We start from the raw sequence: 13,699 nt of genomic DNA, 5'->3' as shown, positions 1-13,699 counted from the left end.
TCCAGTCCGAAGGAAAGGGCTAGAAGGCCGTGGAAGGCAACACTGTCTGAAGATGAACCCGTATACTCCAAGGATGAGGGCAGAAGGTTGAAGAATGCCTTGTGTGATTGCATGTAGATGAGACGGAGGTGGGAGGGTTCCGCACAAAGTTGATCTGGGTTGGGAGTTTATACCAACCTGCCAATTGCTAAGAGGTGTCTGAAATGTCTTTGTGAGGATTATGGCTAGAGGAGAACAGAACAGACGTCTCCCAGGCTCCTCATTTTCTTATTTGTGTGTGTCTGTTGTTTTGAATCTGCTAAAAAGCTGGTTGGGTTATTATGCTATGTTTAATGGAACATGTTTTGTTTTGTTTTGTTTTGTTTTTGAGTTGGAGACTCACTCTGTCGCCCAGGCTCTAAGGCAGCGGCATGCTCCCAGCCATCACAACCTTGACCAGCTGGGCTCTGGCAATCCTTCCGCCTCAGCCTTCCAAGTAGCTGGAACTACAGGTGCGCACTACCACGCCCGGCTAATTTTTGATTTATTGTGGAGATGAGGTCTCGCCAAGTTGCCCAGGCGGGTCTCGAATTCACTCCCCTTGGCCTCCCAAAGTGCAGGATTACAGGCTGAGCCACCGAGCCCGGCCAACATGTCGTATTTTAGAAACTTGAATAGTGCATGTTTCTTTATGTCATTTATGTTTCCCTCCCTTTATTTGTGTGGTGTTTCTCCCAACCCGTTGACACTGTTAAAATTCCTGTTTTCTGTTGTCAAGGATATGGGAAAGTTGCCTGCTGTGTATGTGAAATGCTACCCGCTATCTTGAATTTTTCCCAAGACCACACCCTCTCCTTTCCTTAGCCTGCATTCTCCTTCATGGATTGTGAAGGAGCTCATTCTAATCCAGCTGTAAAGAAATATAGAAATGTCTCTTATATGCTACTTAGCCTTTTGTTAACTCAGTGCAAGTTGACGCTAGCTTTGGAGAAAGTAATTTTATAATCTTTCTCTGGCAACTGAGGGACTGAATAGACTGTCCTTGTTTTCAAATGCTAGAAGCCAGGTTAGTTGAAAGTAAGTCTGTTTCTAAATATTTAGGCCTTGCCTAATATCGTAATCAACTGCTTGTCCCTGTAAAACTGTTGGGAAGTCTCTTAGAGTCGTGTAATGTATGCTAAGTCCCTACTTTATGTTGTAATGCTAGATAACATTACTGCTTGCTTTTTTGGCTATGCCTGACTAGCACACCTCTTACAAGACTGGTAAAGCTTTAAATGCTGAATACTTTGCAGGACTTAATAAGGCATGGGACGTGGCCATTCCCACCTGATTAAGTCACCTTGTAAGATCGGTACTTCACCTAAGGGATAGGTCAAGTACTAGGCACACTCTGTGGTGCATAGAGTGAGACCCGATCACTTTCATTTAATTGTCCACATCTTACAACTAAGGCTACTGTTTAGTAATTCATAAGGATTTTTTTTGACAATTTTGCCTGTTCATAATTAGTAATAAGTAGGAACAGATCATTTCCCATCCACGTGGTCTGTTCACTCTAAAAAGGTTTTGTACCAGGCCATTTTGTAGGCAACATTGGAAAGTCATGGAGCAAAAAAAAAAAAAAAAAAAGAGAGCTTCAAGGAGGGCTGAGGACACTCAGCTTGGAAGAAGCCATCAGGGTCCCAGGGATACTGGGCATTGCTGTTTATGGCTTTATTTGGTTATTTGTTTGTTTTAGAATTCTCCTTTGAGGAATAAATTGCAAGTGTTCAAAAACAAATTCTGGGTTTTCAAAAAATGTGTAATAATCTGTACCCTCAGACACCCCAATGGGACAGATTTTAAATAATTGAAGCAAACTAAAATTACGTGGTTTAAAATTTTTTTAAAAATTAGTGCATCATTACAATCCCTTTGAACTCACTACAAGTTAGCAGATAATGAGGTTTGGAAAGGAGCAAAGCCATCTGGCAATTAAATTCACTTTGCAGACCTAAAGAAAAATGGTCCAAAGTTCTGTATGCAGAGGCATTTAAAAAATTTATTTCACTACTTTGCAAACAAGATTCTACCCTATGGCATATTGAATACCCAACTCCAGAGCCTTAACTCAGGCCTATGAATACCAAACTCCCAATTATAGAAAGCTTCTGAAGTTCTTAGAAACTGAGACATTAAGAAAAAAGAGAGAGAGAGAAGGACTCCAGGATGAGCACCAGCCAGAGGAAAAGTAAACAACCCTACTGGCAGCTGCCACTAGTGGCAAAGCTCCAGCCACCCCAAAGAGGCCTGATAAGGATAAACCTGCTAAGGGGGATGGTATCGGCTGCTATGAATGTGAATGTGGTCCCTCTGGGCATTTGAAGCACAATTGTTCTTGATGGCCTAAGCCCCCAGGACCTTGTCCAACATCCGGACTAAAAGGCCACTGAAAGAGACGGTGCAGCCTTTCCCGAAGGGGATGGGGGCGACACGTAGCTCGGTGATGGTGGCCATGGATTGAAGGGGGACGGGCACGGCCCGGCCCAGTGCTCTGTTTGCCATCACCCCAGAGAATCCTTGGGTCTGGTTGAATGTGCCTGGGGTCCAAATTAATTTCTCAATTAAAACTGAGGCTAAGTTTTTAGCCCTTGTGCTCATACTGAACCTCTTTCTCCTGACACCTGCTCTCTAGTGGGAGTTAAAGGTGTTCCAAAAGTTAAATGTTTCACCTAACAGCTACTAAAAGGTGAACTCAAACTAAGACTGTAGAAGGTTATCTATAAAAAGATAAAAAGGAAAGCAAAGAGCAAAAGAAAAATATAAAAAGGTTGTTGGTGTACAAATAAGGTTTTAGTTAAAAAAAAGGGAATATAAGAAAAAAATTTTTTTATCTAAAAAGAGATCTTATATGGTAAATTTCTGTCCTATAATAAAGTAAATAGTTATCTGAAAATTTTTAAAAGGGGGTATAGAACAAAAATAAAATGGTATAGCATGCCAAAAATGGTATGAGGAAAGTTTATGAAAAGATATATATACAAAAGAAATTCTATAAACAATCTAGGCATAATAAAGTCTTTTCTGGATGCAAGTCTCCAAACATTTTCGGATTTCTCTTCAAATTTTATATAAAATTTACTTGAGTGCCTGGTTCAAATTATAGTCTAAAGCAACCTGTCAGGCTACCACTATAGTCCAGAAATACATTAAAAACTCCAAAAGCTGGTACTTGTAATAAAGCCACAGAAATTAAAGTATATCATTTAAGTAATGCTAATAACTTCAGGCCTTGTGGCTTTTGTAAAAAGGGTGATCAGTCACCACCTAAAATGGTCAAAATGTATGCCTGGCTTGACTTAATTGTCCTACTTCTTGAAAGAGGGGTTTCCCTAATTTATTCCTTTTATTAAGCCAGAATCCAGGAATATCATGCCCACATAATGGTCATGCGAGGATTCTAGTCAGCACCTGCAAACAATGCCACTGCTGAAACAGATCTGGATGCCTCAAGTCAGACAGGGAGAGATTTTCAATCTCTGGCTAGGCAGGACTGCGCCCACTGTCAGCTCTGAAGAGGCTACAGAAAACGGACCTTCACCCCTCAGCACCCCATAGGATTATGGGATCGAAAAAATCTCTAAAGAATAAATAATTGAGGCAGGGTAGCTAGCACAGGCTAGGCATAGATAAATTTCCCATAGGTAGGTTTTAGAAGGTGTTCAAACATTTTAAAAATTATATTCTAAGCCGGGCTTGGTGGCTTAGCCTGTAATCCCGCGCCTTTGGGAGGCTAAGGTGAGTGGATCGCCTGAGCTCGCGGGTTCGAGACCTGCCTGGGCAACTTGGCGAGACCTCATCTCTACAATAAATCAAAAAATTAGCCGGGCGTGGTAGCGCATGCCTGTGGTTCCAGCTACTTGGAAGGCTGAGGCGGAAGGATCGCCGGAGCCCAGCAAGTCGAGGCTGCGGTGGCCGGGAGAGGCCCCTGCACTCCAGTCTGGGCGACAGAGTGAGACTCCAACTCAAAAAAAAAAAAAAAATTATATTCTACTGCAGACCAAGTGGCAGCCTACCCCACCCCTCAGCAAATCCAAAGAAAACTCCATCAGATGTAGGACTAGGGCAGTACAATCTTTCAATTTGCGGTTTAGCATAATAATCACTAGAAATCCTTTGGAGACATGAGTAAACTGAACATAGGTATTAGGTATTGCATCGTTCAAAATCCAAGTCCCTGAAATGGGATTTGTTAAAATTGGACACTGTTTAAAGGTAGGCCTTTTCCCTCCACCTCTGAAGGAAATAGAGCCACAAACATAAGTGCTCATAAGGAAATGTGCTGTCCAATTGGGACAAATTTTAATCACAGTTCATAAGCTTGTTTCCCTAGGAACTTCCTGGACCGTGGAAAACCCAGACATCCCAGGGGAGTAAGTACTGCTAAAAATTAAAGAGAGGAAGGACCCAACCAACAACTGTAAGAAGAGAGAAAAGGACCCAAAGAGTGGTCTTGTTCCTATTCTAGTACATACTATTACCCAGATTGTTAAATTTGTGGGTAACTTCTAGTCTCAGGAGCCTCTGGGCTTCCCTAATGGGTCTCACCCCTCCAGGGAACTAACTGGAAGCATTTAAATCTGTACATTCAAAGGTTCAAAATAAAAAGTCAAACAGCTAATAATAACCTAACAAGAACTGATTTGCAGCAATGCCCCATTCAGAAAACAACCAGTGTGTTTATACCAGCCCAACTACCTGGTGTCAAATTTTGAAGTTTTCTGAAGAGCTTCTATAGAATTTGGATACCTAATTTCTCCATCATGACAAAACCCCTCTATGAAGCCTCAAAGTGGGGTGAACAGGAGCCTCTGGTATGGGAAAAGGCCCAGAAACAGGCATTTGGACAAATTAAACCGGCCCTCACCTGTGCACCTGATCTGGGACTCCCAGATGTGACTAAGCCTTTCTTTTTATACGTGCATGGACATGTTGGCACTGCAGTAGGGGTCTTAACTCAAATGCTAGGGTCATGGCATAGACCTATGACATATTTATCCAAACAGCTAGATTGTGTGGGCCAGGGCTGGCCTCCTTGTTTATGAGCCCTGGCAGCCACAGCACTCCTGATAGCAGAAGCTGACAGACTAACTATGAAACAACACCTAACAGTCAGGGTGCTTCATTTGGAAATAAATTTAATGAAACACGAGAGGCAATATTGGCTAACCAATGCTCAAATGGTCAGCTATCAGGGAATGCTCTGTGAAAAAAAACCACGCATTCGCCTAGAGGTGGTCAAGACCTCACTACCCATAGAGAAAATCATACATGAAGTTTTCTTTACCGGTCCAGATTTCACAGACCAGCCCCTCGGGGACCCTGAGGTCAAATAATTCACGGACAGGAGCAGTTTCGTACAGGAGCGGGGCTCTTTGTGGGCTATTCGGTGGTAACTGTAAACTCGACAGTGAAACGAAACCCCTGCTGATAGGAACTTCAGCTCAGGGAGCAGAACTCATTGTGGGGACAACGGACCGGCATTTGTAGCCGAGGGAGTGGAAGCTCCATACAGCCTATAGGCCGCAAAGTTCAGGAAAGGTGAAGTGAATGAACCGGGCCTTAAAGTCATAACTAAGTAAGTTATGCCAAGAAACTCATTTAGGCTGAGTCCAGCTTCTGCCAATAGTCCTTCAGGATAACGTCTAGCCCCACCATACAAACAGGTTTCTCGCCTTTTGAAATTCTTTATGGGCGGCCACCCCCTCTTGTCAAGGGCATACAGGGAGTTAGGAAATCTTACTCTAAAACAATAAATGCAAGCCTTAGGTTCAGCCCTAAATGCCATCCATTGTCAAGTCAGAGGACGGTTGCTGATTAGTTTAACTACCAAGGTCCATTCCTTTAAGCCAGGTGATATGGTATGGGAAAAGAATGGGATAGACAGCCTCTAAAGCCATTTACTGTCCTTCACTCTCTGGAAAGTTACCGAGGCCGACGGAAGCTAAAGCCTCAGGATACATTGGCCTAGCTTCAGCCACACACTGGAGGCTGGCTGATTGATCTATGCAGCTGATTGATCTATGCTGATGGATCTACACATGGCAGAAACTTAAGGATTCAGCAGACCTTACTGATTAGCCATTGTTTCGTTTTGTCAGCCTTTGTATTTGTCAAGTCGTATACTATTTGTCATTTGATTTACTATAGGACTGACCTTAGTTGCTGTAGAACTGACAAACTGGATATGTTGGAAAAAAGTCTCACCAGCATTTGTGTTCCTTGTTATATCAAAAAAGCTTGCCCATGTCCCAGTACAAAAATGGCATGGCATAAAAATTAGCAATTGATTTAAAACATGGTCTCGGGTCTGAAACAATTTAAGTACTGAAAGGACAGACCGAGAACCAAAAGCCATCTTTTTATCTAATTCCTAAACTTTAACACAATGATGAAAAAATAGAAGCCCCGTGTTTTGGAGAAATGCGTTCTTTAGGAAAAATTAACTTTGCCAACATTGTCTTTTCAGAAACAGACCTCCTGGTGCCAGGTATCAAAGGTATCTCATAGCGGCAATCAAGCTTGCCGAAAGTAAAGGAAATTGGCAAGGCCTGAGACATCACGCATTGGGCAAGATGTAAAACTCACGAAACCTGTAATTACAAAAGTTATAACCAAAACTTGTAATTACAAAAATTATAACCACTCAGAGGGGGAGCAGGTGGGGGTTCGATCTTCCAGTAAATTGGGCACTAACTATAGGAAAGCCAAGGATCCCCGGAGCTCCCCGCTGGGAGTGTGTGGGTGATAGGGGGAGGTACACCCTCCATTAGCTCTAAGGAATGTCATTCGGGAAGGTGCAAGGAGCACTGGAATCCTGTCTTATCCCCCTGCATAGACCCAGTGATTATGAACTCCACATCTAAGCTTGTGGAAACGGTTGTTAAATGGAAAAAACAAAACAAAACTGTGACCCGCATAGTGTTAATGCACTAAATTAAAGCTGATGCTCTAAACCTATGTGGCAGAGAGGGGCTGATAACAGTTAAAAGTATTCCTTTTGGAGATCAGTCGGCAAGCTCCGAAAACCTGCCAGACAGGTTTTGCTTGAGAAAACCAAACAGCCCAAAAGGGCTTTCCTAGAAATTTCCAACCTCAACCCAAATCCTCTCTTTGTAAAGTTATCGGTTTACAACCCCTGCTTGTTCTGCATATCCTGGAGATGAGACCATTCATTCTTTGAAAAGCTGGTTTTGCTGGGCTCGGTGGCTCAGCCTGTAATCCCACACCTTTGGGAGGCTGAGGTGAGTGGACTGCCTGAGCCCGCGGGTTCAAGACCCTCCTGGGCAGGTGAGACCTCATCTCTACAATAAAATCAAAAAATTGGCTGGGTGTGGTAGCGCGCATCTGTAATTCTGGCTACTCGGAAGGCTGAGGCAGAAGGATGGCCGGAGCCCAGCAGGTCAAGGCTGTGGTGGCCGGGAGCGGACACTGCACTCCAGTCTGGGCGACAGAGTGAGACTCCAACCAAAACAAAGAAAAAAAAAAAGGACAAAACCTCTAAAAAAAAAAAAAAATCTGGTTTTGCTGAGTACAACCTTGTAAATTCCAAAGAAAAGGTGTAATCACTCAACCCGACCCCCACCCTCACCTAAACTAAGGTATAAGACCCCTCTCCTCCCTCCCGGGGGTGCTCAGCCTGGGAGCGTTAGCCCAGTGAGTCGCACCGGCGCTAATAAATCTGCTACTTCCTAAAAGATCCTCGGTGTCACGGCCTCTCTGTCTTCCCGCCACACCTCCACCGTGTGTTTTTACCCCTCCTCCACGTGAACCTTAGAGGGTACCAGGTGCTTTCCTGTGCATCAGCCCTTCACTTATTTCTTCCTTTATTCCCGAATATTCACAGTGTTTCCTGCGCCCCGGACCTGAGCATCCAGCAGCAAACCAGAGGATCTCTGCTGTTTTGCAACTGTGTCTTTAATGGCAGAGAGCTCCTCCTGCCCCCCCCCCCAATCCAGGGGGCTGCATACCTTCGACAGGCCAGGTAGCCAATGTTTTCCATGTGCATGGCTCCATGTTGTCTCTCTCTTTCTCCTTCCTTCTCCTCCTCCTTCACATCTGTTTAAATCTTGCAAGAACACTCTTGGCTTGTGAGTTAGACACAAGCGGTTTGCAGGCTGAGGTGGCTTCACCACCAAGTGACCAGAGACACACAGAGTCCAGCAGCCTGCACAAAGCTCCGCTCTCACTCAGGCTCCCGACACAGCTGGGTGGGTGGCGTCCCCCCTCCCTACTCTGTCCTGCCCCGCCTGGGACCACAGGGGCCCTGCTGGCCGAGACCTGCCTTCTTCTCTCTGAGCCGCAGAATGCTGGCCACTTTTATGGCTCCCAGGAGGCTCCAGGTCCCTCCTGATGCCGTGGGTCCCCGCATCCCTCCTGGAGGAGACTCTGCCGCCTTGCTCAGGTCTGCATTGCCTCCTAGACCCGACGGGTTTTCCCCAAGCCCGGCCGCCAGCATCTGAGTCCAGCGAGACAGAACCCTTGCAGGATCAGGCCGTTCCACTCACGACTCACAGATACCGAGGGGCAGTCCTCAGAACCCAGGACCCATGGCGAGTGCCCCAGGCTCGGGAGAGCCCCAGGGCGGAGGGGGTCTTGTCAGCACAGGCCTGCTCCTCACGGCCACGGAGGGACTTGGAAAGCACCACGCCCTGGGTGTCTCTCTCTCCCGGAAGCCACCGGGCTCCCTTCTTTCCTCCCAAGTTTTCTTTTTCTTTTTTTCTTGAGGTAGGATCTTGCTCTGTTGCCCAGGCTGGAGTGCAGTGGCATGAGCCTACCCCACTGTAGCCTCAGACGCCCAGATTTGGCTCAAGCGAGCCTCTCACTTCAGCCTTCTGGGTAGCCAGGGCTACAGGCATGCACCACTGTGCCTGGTTTTTTTTTTTTTTTTTTTTTTTTGTAGAGATGAGGTCTTGCTATGTTGCCCAGGTTGGTCTCAGACGCCTGGCCTCAAGCCATCCTCCCGCCTTAGCCTCCCAACGTGCTAGGATTATAGATGTCAACCTCCACGCCTAGCTTCTTCCTCAGTTTTCTTACCAAGGTTCCATTTGTGCCAACCTCCAAGAAGGGGTCCTAGGTAGGAGGAGAACCTTCCAGTATCTCATGATGACTTTGCCAAGTACCCCCTGGCTGCTAAATGGTGGAGCTGTTGGAACTTAGGGAAAACCAATGCAGCACCAAATCCAAGACTCTCACCACCACGCCCTGCTCTTTCTTTGAAAAGAGAGGAGGAAATTCCCATCTTGGAATGTAGGAGAGAAAATGACCCCCTACAGTTTTGGGGGTCCATGCCTTTTTTAAAGTGTTGGCTTTCCGTGGGTCTCTGCAGGGAAGGGTGTTTTCTTTATGTGATTGGCGTTAGGGTCACACATTCCCAGCGGGACCTCCAGAATGTCCACGCCCGCACGTTCGCTGGGGGTGTGGGTGTCTGGGGTGTGCTCCAATGCCACATGAAAGATGCAAAGAACTGCACAGAAGCTAGATTAGAAAATATAGTTGATTTAGAAAGTAAATTGGAGAAAGAGGGAGAGAGGAAGAGGGCATTCACCTCCCCAAGGGAGGGGAGGGGGCCAAAGCTTAAGAAAACATGGCCTGGCCGCAGCTCAGAGAACACATGACCACACCGGAGCTTACCAAGGCAGCGGCAACGTGGCTGCTCGTGGCTGAGTCCTCTTAGCCATTTCCCTTGGAGGGGCCAGGTCGTCAAGGTGGTTGGGTGGTGGTCTGCGTCACATCATCACTGAGGGGCCGGTAAGCACAGGTGATGGGCAGAGGCAGATGGGTGGGTTAGTCACATGACTGCTGCCATGCTTGCAGGCGGTTCTGTCTGTGACATGAAAGTCACAAAAGAGCCGGGCTCGGTGGCTCAGCCTGTCATCCCGCACTTTGGGAGGCCGAGGGAAGCGGATTGCCTGAGTCCGAGGGTTCAAGACCTGCCTGGGCAACTTGGCGAGACCTCATCTCTACAGTCAATCAAAAAATCAGCCGGGCGTGGTAGCACGCGCCTGTAATTCCGGTTTCTCGGAAGGCTGAGGCGGAAGGATCGCCAGAGCCCAGCAGGTCGAGGCTGCGGTGGCCGGGAGCGGCCACTGCACTCCAGTCTGGGCGACAGAGTGAGACTCCAATTCAAAAAAAAAAAGAAAGTCACAAAAGGCTATTTAGGTTTATTTAAGGGTGTGGGCCCGGAGGGGATTTTCCTGCAAGAGACTTGCCAGACACTGGCAGTCCACAACCTCTTTGACCAAAATGTTTTCTATTATCATTTCTAGGCTCTGTCCTTGTCTTGCATCTGATGGGATTTGCCAAGGGGCTGGGACAGGCTGCCTCTTGGCCTGCAGTAGAAGGTCTGAACGCTCCCTAAAATCTACCTGTTGGGAATTCGTCTTATCTATGTCTAACCTGTGCTAGACTCAGAGCGTGCCAGGATAAAGTCTCAGCAAAATGGTCATACTGAAGCAAAAAGACTAAACTCAGGAATAAACAAAGTTTATGCTCGGTTTCTGTAGGAGCCTCCTTTCATCTGGGGTCTCAGCTGCATGGGGGCTCTGTCCCCTCGGTCACTACCCTCCATTGACTGTGGATGGGCTTGTCCCTCTCACTTAAAATGGACCCCGGTGGGCAGCTCAAGGCGAGACGGAAAGTTCACCCCGGCTTCGGTGAGGTCAGGGGCAAGGGTTCCAGGAGCCAATTTCAAAGGGTCGGGACACCCAGGGAAAGGCAGGAATGGAGATGGTGGAGGAAGGGTGGCCCAGCCCTGGGGGCCTGTACAACTGGCTGGAGCCCCGCCTTGCAGGTGAAGGGAAGAACAAGACACACGGGAGCTCAGCCCAGGGTCCGGACACGCAGGTGCTCGGTCCGTGAGACCATTCCTCCTGCGGTCCCCGGACCGCAGTCACCCGGAGGCCCGTGGAGTCAAACGGGAGCTCAGGCTTTGCAGGCCTGAGTTTCACGCCAGGTCTCTGTAGGGACGGGCTTTGGGGTGCCACCTGGACTCCTCATGCTGCCGTGGCCCTGGGGCTAAGGAAAGCCTCGGGTAAGGGCCGGTCCACACCTGAGCTGGGAATGGACAAGGAGGAGGTGGATTCTTGGGAACTGGAGGGACCGGCAGGAACTCAAGCGGAGGTGCCACACCTCCACGGAAGGGCGGGCTAGGCAGACACTGTTTTCTTCCAAAGAGGCAGGCGTCCAGGGAGGGAGGCGTCCTGGGAGGCAGGGGACCTGGGAGGTGGGGGTCTAGGGTGGGAGGGGTCCTGGGAGGGAGGAGCCCAGGGAGGGAGGAGTTCCGGGAAGCAGAGGCCCTGGGAGGCAGGGGTCCTGGGAGGGCACCATCCAGCCAGGCTTCTTCCACATCAAGTCTTTGCCACATCTCCTTGCTGGGTGACTTCAGGCCGGTGACTCCGCCTCTCTGAACCTCTTCGGTCAATCACAGCTCCTTAAAGAACGGAACAAGAAACGAGATGCTGGCGGCGGTGGTCTCCGGAACCCCGATGGAGCCTGATTTTGTCTGACCCCCCTTCTGCTCCCCGGCTGGGTGGCCTGGGTTTGAGGTTGTGCAGGGAGACACCGGCTGCAGATTTGAGGCAGGGCTTGCCAATTCCTCTTCCCCTCTCTGCCCTGTGTCTCTCTCCCCCTCTCCCTTTCTTTCCCCTTCCTCTTACCTTCCCCCCTCTCCCCCCATCTGAGCACCCCCATGAACAGCTCCACCTGGTGAGGAAATGAGACCCCCTGCCAACAGCCCCGCGGGTGAGCTTGGACTTGGCACTTCCAGCCCGAGTCAGGCCTTCAGCACCCCAGGCCTGGCCCCCCGTGGATGGCCAGCTCCGGAGAGCCCCGCCCCCAGAACAGAAGCACAGCCCGGCCCTTCCCAGATCCTGGCCCCTGGGACCGTGAGAGGTAACAAAGTGGTGCTCAAGCCATGCATTTCAGGGGACCGGTTTCACCGTGGCAGGTGCCTGACCCTGTTCACCTCTCCCTCTGGGCTCTGGGGATCAGGAAGACAGAGAGGCGGGAGCCTGGAGGATTAGGCAAGAAAGCCCGCCATGTCCTGAGGCAACCTGTGGGGCAGAGCCAACGCTCCGCCCCGTGTGGGGGAATTCCACAGCCCCCCTCCCAAGCACACGTGCCTGGCCTGCCCTCGCCCTGGGGCCAGTGGCACTGATGGTGGTCATCGCAGCAGTGCTTTCTCTTTCTTCTTTTTTCTTTTTCTTGTTCTTTTTTTTGAGTCGGGGTCTCACTCTGTCACCCAGACTGAGTGCAGTGGCATGATCATGGCTCATTGCAGCCTCGACCTCCAGGGCTCAGGCGATCCTTCCGCCTCAGCCTCCCCGAGTAGCTGGGACGACAGGAACGTGGCACCACCCTCGGTTAAATTTTTAAAAATTTATCATAGAGACAAGGTCTCGCTGTGTTGCCCAGGCTGGCCTCGAACTCCTGGGCTCAAGCAATCCTCCCGCCTCAGCCTCCCAGAGTTCTGGAATTACAGGCAGGAGCCATGTGCCCGGCCTGCTCTGTCCTCTATGCTTGAAGTGTGGAATCCTCCCAAGCATCCCCCGAGGGAGGTCCGACTTCTCCCTCTATTTTACATAGGGGGAAACCGAGGCACAGAGAGGGGAAGCCAGCTCCCACGACCACACGGCCACCGCCAGGAAGTGAAGGCACTGGAACGCAGAACTGAGGAACCACCGTGGAGACTACCCCACCGGGGTGGGTGGAGGATCCCAGCTCCTGGGAGCCCAGAGACTCAGAGCTGAGACTTCACCATGGAGGCCGCCCAGTCGGGCCGGGTGGAGGCGCCCAACTCCTGTGCCAGCCCGGATGGGTCCCAGGATTCGCATCGGAAAAGAAACATGGGCCTGCACCGACACCAGGACCCGGCCTCTGCCCCGAGGGACCCAGGGACGGTACCGCTGCCTCCACTTGCGGCTCGTGCCACGGTTCCGAGGCCTCTGCGGCCAGAGTTCTGACCCAGGATTTGGCCCAGCTGCCTCCCCGGCGTCCCTCCCTGGCGAGCCTTGCACGGAGCAGGCCCCAGCAAGATCCCCTCGCTGTCCCCCATGCTGTTCCTGTGGGTCCCCTCGCCACCATGGGAAGCAGCGAATGAGCAACTGCATGCGCTCCAGCGTGAGCCTCCAGCCCTCTCTCCCCCCACCCCCCAGCATGGGGCGGGGTCCCTCTCACACCCCGGAGCCCCCTCCCTACTACCACCTCTGCCCATCCTGGCCCACCACACGCTTCCTCAGAGACCTCTGAGCTGGCCACACCCCCATGCCTGCCACACGTGGCCGTCTTCCACTTGGTCACCAGCATATCTCTAAGGACATGAGTCTCTATGACCGCTGGCCTGTTTGAATCCCCCCACCAGCCTCCTGGTACCCTCAGGCCTGCCGGAGGCCAGCTCTAGCAGGTCTGGGTTTCCTAAAGCAGGAACGGAATCGGCGAAAGAGAGAAAACTTGGACACTTGACTCTGTTGGGAGCAGGACAGTTGCCGTATATTGTCAGTTAACAGTGAGCTTTTAAATTATTCGTACAAGGAAAAGGACGAAGAAAATTCCTACAACAAAATGTAACCAGTAACTTCATCAATAACCTTGATTGAGATAAAAAGCAGAACAAAGCCGGGCTCGGTGGCTCAGCCTGTCATCCCGCGCCTTTGGGAGGCTGAGGTGAGTGGATTGCCCG

At 49.8% G+C, this 13,699-nt stretch overlaps 1 pseudogene across 1 annotated transcript in view; it reads left to right on the top strand.

Moving 5' to 3' along the window:
• Positions 1-12,779: 12,779 nt before the first annotated feature.
• Positions 12,780-13,699, top strand: part of LOC103265385 — a 2,956-nt pseudogene continuing 2,036 nt past the window's right edge. Inside the window, exon 1 of the transcript XR_002482243.1 lies at positions 12,780-12,920. The product of XR_002482243.1 is annotated as an AP-2 complex subunit beta pseudogene (transcript). The remainder of the gene's footprint in view (positions 12,921-13,699) is intronic.

This window comes from Carlito syrichta, unplaced genomic scaffold, assembly GCF_000164805.1.
Source record: "Carlito syrichta isolate Samal-C Ts95f unplaced genomic scaffold, Tarsius_syrichta-2.0.1 Scaffold306509, whole genome shotgun sequence".
NCBI classification, from domain to species: Eukaryota; Metazoa; Chordata; class Mammalia; order Primates; family Tarsiidae; genus Carlito; species Carlito syrichta.
Note: the sequence above shows the minus strand (reverse complement) of the source record. Positions and strands in the feature narration are given on the sequence as shown.